Below are 8,116 nucleotides of genomic sequence, written 5' to 3'. Positions count from 1 at the left end.
GAACGCTGCGTTCGGGATTGAATAATCTTCAGGTAGCAGCCGAAGTCATGATTAGCCATGATATACGGCCACTTTAACCGAATGGCGGCGAGGCTCAGAAGCCCCCTCCCATTTGATTGAACACGTCCCTGCTCCTCGCACAGCTGTCACCTTTGGCTAAGTGCCACACGCAAGGCTGGAAAAGTCCGTCTGAGAGATGTGCCACTACACCTCTCAACGGCTGACCCTTGACCCCCATGGCCGACGGGGGAAGTGTGGCCGGGTCGCCCTCCGCCGGCTAAGTGGCCCTTTATGTGCCGGCGATTTCACCTGACCTGTGACTCTCCTCAGTTTCAACAGCATCCTGCTCCGCTCTAAAAACCACCCCAACCTCCTTCCTCGGCTCTTTCTCATTTACATCAGCTCGTTTTTTATAGCTTCACGGTTATATATTGGGCTTTGTCTGGCTGTGCGTGTACCTGCACTGGTCCCAGCTGCTGCTCATTAATAACCTGGCCTGCCGCAGACGCAGAGAGAGAAATGGAAGAGCTACTTACCATCCCGGTAAAACACTCAAACACTGTAAGCACAATGGAGCGGATAGTCTAGAGCACAAAAAGAAAGCCAGGCGGTTATTGTGATATATGTATTAAACAGAAATTCCTTCTCAGTGTTTTGACCTGTCCTGTGGACAGCGTAGGTGAAACTGAGTGTCCTAATGAGATGGCTTCTATTATAGGACGAGGAGAAAGGCAGAGGGCCTGAAATCTGTTACCCCGATCGCTGCTTAGGGAGCCAGAGGGGAATTAAAAGCATGGAAAAAGGATTTCTTTAGCACGCCTCATCAAAAGGGAATTAGCACGCTTCGGGAGGGGTGGCAGGAGTAGGCGACACAATGAAGGGATAAAGAGGGAAACAGCAGGATGAGCTGGTGTTCCACCTCTCAAGATTAGGCCAGCTTAAAGATTGAAAACACTGAGCCTGAACACCTCTGACAATGTAGTTTCTGTAAACTTTGCACAGTTTTCGGCTAGATTAGAGTATGAGCTAAGTCTTTTTTTTACTGGCAAAAGAATGGCCCAAAATTTACTTTTTGCCATACTGGCTAATGGCAGCTAAATAGAGAGAAGTATATTTGACCTAAATATTTCATTCAAGTTTTATTTTGCAGTCTTTTAATAAAAAATACTTTTGTACAAATGACAATGGAATTATTTACCTGTTTTTTCCCAATATTTCAGACAGTCAGCGCAGCAGAGGTGGACAGTAACTAAGTACATTTACTTGAGTACTGTACTTAAGTACACTTTACTTGTATCTGTACTTTACTTGAGTATTATTTTTTTGGGAAACTTAAGCCCTATTCGGACGGGATTACTTTAACATGGGGAGGTGGGGGTAAAGTAATTTTACCTCAGGACGTCTGTAATGTTATTGGCCAATTCGCACGGGATAAGACATCTCAGTAAAACTAGCAGAAGTGGGAGGGGTAACTCGCTTTACGCACCACAGTAACCTCCTTGTCGTATGACGTTGCTTCCTGTTATCACGTGAGCAAACACGCCAACAAGAAAAACGCAAAACTGGAGCAGGGAGGAAACGCTGTGTTTAATCTCGGAATATTAAAAAAATCTTAAATAATATTTTTATATTATATGAATATTAAAAAATATTCTAATGTAATGCTAAAAGAAGTGTTGTGCCTCTAATAAGTGGTTTCGATCTTCTTTTTGCTTTAAATGGCATGCGGAAAATACTTTTTGCCACAGAGTTGTCCCACCACCTACAAAGCAACCGAGTGCTGTTTCAAGCGCCTATATGCTTGCAAAAAGCGGCAAAAACTACTTTTAAACAGTAAATGACGGAATTTTACCGTACATTTTTACAGCGGGTCTATTCGAACGGGATTAGTATTACCCGAGGTAATTTTTCCGGACCTTTTTACAGAAGGTAAAAGTCTCCGTAATCTTTACTGACATTGTCCGTAATGATTACCGAGATGGCACATTCGGACGGGACTAAAATCACAGAGAACCTCTGGTAATAACTACTTTACCCCCACCTCCCCATGTTACACTAATCCTGTCCGAATAGGGCTTTTGACTTTAACTTCACTACATTTGAAAGACAAATATTGTACTTTTTACTCCATTACATTTCTATCAAGGTCCTCAAAGTCGAAAGTCGTTTCTGTAGCAACTTTGAAAGTCAGTGGATGATTTTTTTCTTTTTTTTTTTTAAATGTTTTGTTCGTTTTTTTTTTTGCAGACAGCCTATCAGTAATCACTCTTGTCATTTGAAGTTTCCCAACATTTTTTGAACACTGATCAGTTTATGGCCATACTTAAAAAGTATGTTTCAGTTTTCTGAAAAGATTAAAGATTAGTTTAAATAAACTTGGCATGTCTCATAAAATGTTCAAAAATGTAAACGTCTGGGAGAAAGAGAAGAGTAAACAGTTGGGAGAACATTGGATGTGTATCAGTGTATTGGATCTGTGCATTTGGCCTTAAAGTGACAGCAGCTTTGTAAAGAGCTTTGTAACTTTTAAACAAGTATTTTAATTAGTTTAAAGTAGTCGTATGCTAGCATGTCGGATGGAGCATCACTGACTGGCTTAAACCACTATGATGGCATAATGTGCATTTATACAACAATTATAAAATAATGCATTGACATAAATGAAATTTACTTTTGATACTTAAGTACTTTTAAAAACAATTACTTCTGTACTTTTACTTAAGTAAAAATCTGTTTTTAGAACTTTCACTTATAACGGAGTAATATTTGACTAGTAGTTATTTTACTCAAGTAATAGAGTTGTGTACTTTGTCCACCTCTGCAGTGCAGAACACAACATCATAGGCTATATGAAATGAGTCCGTCTCTCTGTAAAACTGCACCTGTCACAGAAGCATTAAATATCAGATCAACTGTTTATTTTAATCGCAAAAAAACGGTTTACACTAAAATGATAGAAGTTTTCTTTTCTTTAGTTTCTGTTTTTAATTTAAATGATGCATATCATTTACATCAAAAAGAGTAAAATTTGACTTAAAGGCACAATATGTATGTTTTTTGGATTACAATATCCAAAAACCACTAGAACAATGTTATATATTTTGTTGACTTGTGTACTTACATTATCCCAAATGTTTCCAATAATGTTTAAAGGAACTGTATGTAAGAAATGTATTTCAATTAATCATAAAATGGCCCTGATATGTCACTAGACATTAAGAAATCATGTTAATTTCAAATATTTATATCACTGACAACGGTTGTCCGGCCAAGATATTGTCATTTTAAAAGTGAAGTTGCAGCCCTCAACTGATGTTGATGTTGACATGTTGTGTTTTGGCCTGAAGCGCCACCCTCCGCCTATCTACCAATCACGAAGTCAGTAGTGTTTCTGCATTCGGGTTGCCCGCTCTGCTCTAGTTACCACAGCTGCAGCTACAAACTTTTTGGATAAACAATGTCTAACTTTACGAAACCTAAACGACCTCGTTATGAATCAGAAAAACGTTGTGACAGTGTCCGAAATAAAACAAGGATTTGAGATGCCTTTGAAAGATAGAGACGGCTGAAAACGGAGAATAATTTGAAGACTGATGCCAACGTTGCTAATTTTCTCCTGGACAGGTAAGGTTCATCTATGTTTGGCTAACTTGTACTTAATGTAAATGGACATTTCAAATATTCATGACAGTCGAACAAAGATATGCATGTTCGTGCAAAGTAACGTTAGGTTGGCGCAGATGGAGGAGGTGGGTCATTGAATTGAAAAGGTAACATTAAGGAATTGTTTGGTAAATAAAAACGGCGAGTCGTCATTGCTAACATTAGTAATGCATTATCAGAGCCCGTTTCTCTGTCATTATGCTGGGACGCTGAGGAAAACAACATTAGCACGCCTATTAGCACTGTGTAAACGTATTTGAGACAGTAGCCTAACGTTACCTCAGTAAAAATGATTCCTCATTCGTTCTTCGCATATATAGTGGACAAAACATGCTGCAAGTTGACCTGTATGACCATTGCTAATGTTATTTAGCTTTGCTGTAATTTTACTATAGTATTTTTTCATGTGGGAATGTACTGTCACATACGAGCGTTCATATTTATGATTATATTTGGCTAATCGCCATTAGTACATTTTTGCGATTCATAATTACTTCACAAAACATCGCTCTTGAAGCATAAACATAATTAACAGAAAGAAAAAAAACTTACTGTGTACGACTCGTCACTTGCCATTGAAAGCTCCGTGTAGCAGCCAACGTTCCTGCTGGATCCTGCAGCCTATCTGGCAACCTCGAGTCAGGGGGAGGGGGAGAGGGGATACACCGCTCTACAGTAATTTGAAAGTGATTGCAGTACCAGTTTTGGCCACAGTCCTACATACAGCTCCTTTAAATCCAGAGAAATAAGCAATTTTAACCAAGACACGGACCGTGTCTGTGCACCTATCAATGACATCATACCCTTGATTTGTTTATTTTGTAAATGGAACTGTGTTGAGCCATATAACAATGATTAGTCTTATTATTTAAATCTCGTTTTCTTGATTTACCGCAAGTACCATGTTTTACCATGCCTAATATCAATCTATCTTACTGCAGTGTGCAACAAGTGTCTCATAGTAGCCGCAGAGCGAATGCACAGAGTAGCATTATAACATAACTTTCAACACACTCAAATGTATTTAATATGATAAAACAGCGCTGTGTTACCCCACATACGCATGACCGGAAGAGTGTGGCATAATAAAAGCTGCATAATCAAGCTATGCCTTTGTTTTGAATAAGCGACCTCTAGCAGCGGAAAATTACATACATATTGTGGCTTTAAAGCAGGGGTCTCCAAACTCGGTCCTGGAGGGCTGCTGACCTGCAGAGTTTAGCTCCAACCTCAATTAAACACACCTGAACCAGCTAATCAGTGTCTTACTAGGGCCTTGTAAGACACTGATTAGCTGGTTCAGGTGTGTTTATTTGGGGTTGGAGCTAAACTCTGCAGGACAGTGGCCCTCCAGGGCCGAGTTTGGAGACCCCTGCTTTAAACCATGAATGAAGTATGTTGTACTTTTTCTGAAATTACCAACCATCTGGCAAGTTTCACCAATGCCACTTTGTATTTATTTATTGCTTGTTTGGGGGGGGGGGAAATCCCACTCAGTTACATCATACTCAATGATGTAATGTAACTTTTAGGCATGTTTACAGCAGTGAAAGAATATTTTACTGAATTCAATTAACTACAACAGTAAAAAAAAAACAAGTGCATTATCTATTTACCTTTTCATTTGTTGTTTTACATCAGCGACAGTCTAAAATGTATGAAGATGTCAAGCTAAGTGGTCCCTTTAGCAACAGGAGCCTATAAATTTCAGGGCTTAATTTCTCTCGCAAATAAAGTTTTCTCTTTAAGTGTTGAGAGAGTCGAACCCTTCAGTGTAACGGTAGTGGGAATCGAAAACCAGAAGTTTAAAGCAGCTCCTGAGATCCGCCTCAGGCAGCTCAATTCGACCTGAGGTGTTACATCACCAACAAAACCTTCGATTTCTCTCCCTACACACCTCTCCCTCTTTATTTTGCCCTCTTTTTGTAACTCAACGTGGCGCCTCTGTCTGATTTGATGAAGTGAGCTTTGAGGCATCCGGCGCAAGACGTGCAACAAGCAGCAAACAGCGTGTAAACTAATGTCAACAGAAGCCCTCGCCGCCACTCCTCACCTTCACACTGATGAAACACGCTGAAACTGCACCTAGACTAAACAGACAAGCTCTGCTATGTTTTGCACTTCGTCTTCTTCGTGGGGTTACGGTCATACGGTTTTGGTGGTGTTTTCAGGACTAAAGAAGAGTTATATTGAGACATTATTGCATTCGAAGCGTCTGATTTGACTTGTTTTTTATTTGTTGTGCGTAGTGAAACATCACAAAGGTCTTTGGTGTGTCAAAGAAATCCGCTCACAAGTCAGCTCAGTGTGCACTTGCTTATTCCAAGGCTCCAGACTAAAAGAAAATGACAAGGGAGCCATTGGGCCCAAAAATGAAACTTTTAACGGCCAAATTTCTTACTTTACTGAATTGCTCTATAAAGATGGTTGTTCAGAAACACTTCAGTTCAGTGAGTGCATAGCTTAGCTTTTAACAATAGTCAATGCAATAGTCAATGTATTTTTACCATATAACCTTCACTCATTTTTACAAGAATATTTTTACCTGCTTGAAAAAAGTTAAATATTAAACATGTTATACATCTTACAGTTTTACTCTTAATAGGATAAGTTCCCCTTACAATTAATCAACCTCGCAATTAGACTTAATTATGCTGAACAAACATTAACCAACAATTTAAGCAATGAATATTAATTTTATTTAAATATTGATATTTTTAATATACATCTTGCATGTTGTCATATGAACAGTCAGTAAACTGTTCCTAAAACCCAAAATAAACATTGCGAACCAGTTCCTGGTTCATTTCAAATCGTACTCTTCAAAACAAATCGGAGTTCAGCGAGTAACGGCTCTAAAAACAATTCACAGGCCATTTCGTATATCTTTTCATTTAAAAGAACCGATTTATAAGGTAATTAATTTGTTCATGAATCGGACATCGCAGCTCGCGCTGTTGCATACAGGGAACTCAATCAATTGTGCACTTTAAAGATGTAAATAATGAATTCATTAAATTAAATAAGTTATTAAATAAATAATAAGCCACCTCACAAGATGATATCTGACGCAAATGCATATTCACACAATTTTTGCAGACTAATTGCATCTTTAGTGCATGTGCGAGTGTTATGTGAACAATGAACTATCCATGATGCCCATTTTATAAACAAATGACTCTTTAATGACTAGATTTTAAATTGTTGTCACAAATGGTTTTGTATTTTTTGCAACCATTTATTTACAGTCTGGAGCCCTGTTATCTGAACCAACGGTTCCGCTCAGGCTAAAATAAGGCTAAAATCCTGCTATTGATATAAATGCGTTTTTAATTGTTTGTACTTGCACAATGTTACATGCACTCCGCATTAGTTATTCCCACTGGATATATTTGCAGTTTTCTTCTCCACCCCCTTTTTCTGTACTCCAGTAGAGCAGTATATCTTTCTCTCGTCCCCTGCTTTGCCCTGACCAGAACATGCAGTATTGTGTCTTAATCAGTTCTAGGCTAATTCCGACCTAGCAAAGTCGCATTCCTCAACATGTCCAGCTACGTGTCCCCATGCACCTTCTACCAATCCACGTCCCCCCCAACTACACAAACTGCGAATGTCTTGTTGCTGTACTTAATACCCAGGGGTCTCCACCCCTGCAAAGGTACCACACTGTGAAACAACAAACCCCATCAGTAACCAGCACACTGTACTGTATGGCCGCCCCACCCCGCTCACGTAGATTCATCTCGTCTCCTCGCGCCCAGCCCTGATCATCAGCGGTCTGCATTACGGTGATTTATCGCTTCCCGCGCTGCGGAACAGCAATAGATCACGCAAGCGGCGGGGGGCCTGGGGAGGTAGAGCGGGAACATGGGACACAGGGGCCTGCAGAAAAACCCACCTATGATGAAGTGCTCTGTAACAAACAGCAGCGCCCCGTAGTCACTCTATCAGAGCAGCCATTCCACGCACCCTTAATGCAGCTTCATTACGCACGCCTCCGTTTTGTACGCCACTATGTTTTGTTGACCTGTGGTTTCTTCCACACGGCAATCTTTAAATATTTAATATGCATACCATTGCAGGATGTTGTCTGTTTCTCCTGTGTCTCTAGTTACTTTTTTCGTGTTTATTCATGATACATTGTTTCTTCTTATTGCACAATATTGTGTTAATAGATTGTGGGAGAACTACTGTTGTCCACTGAGGCTTTCTGTACTGCATTCATTGACTGAGCGCATCTTAAACGACTCCTATACAGCGAGTCTGATGGATATGGAAACTCTGTGGGATTCTCATGCCATTCTCCTTAGCCTATGGGGGGCTGGATCACACAAAGCGTGATGCAATTAAACAACACAATAGTATTTGCTAACAATTTTTTGCACACTAGTCACACAAGGGTATGAGACTACGGAAGCACATTTACCATTGTTTGGTGAATTTTCACAGGTGA

This window comes from Gobio gobio, assembly GCF_949357685.1.
Source record: "Gobio gobio genome assembly, chromosome: 14".
Taxonomy (NCBI): Eukaryota; Metazoa; Chordata; class Actinopteri; order Cypriniformes; family Gobionidae; genus Gobio; species Gobio gobio.
This window is presented reverse-complemented; position numbering follows the sequence as displayed.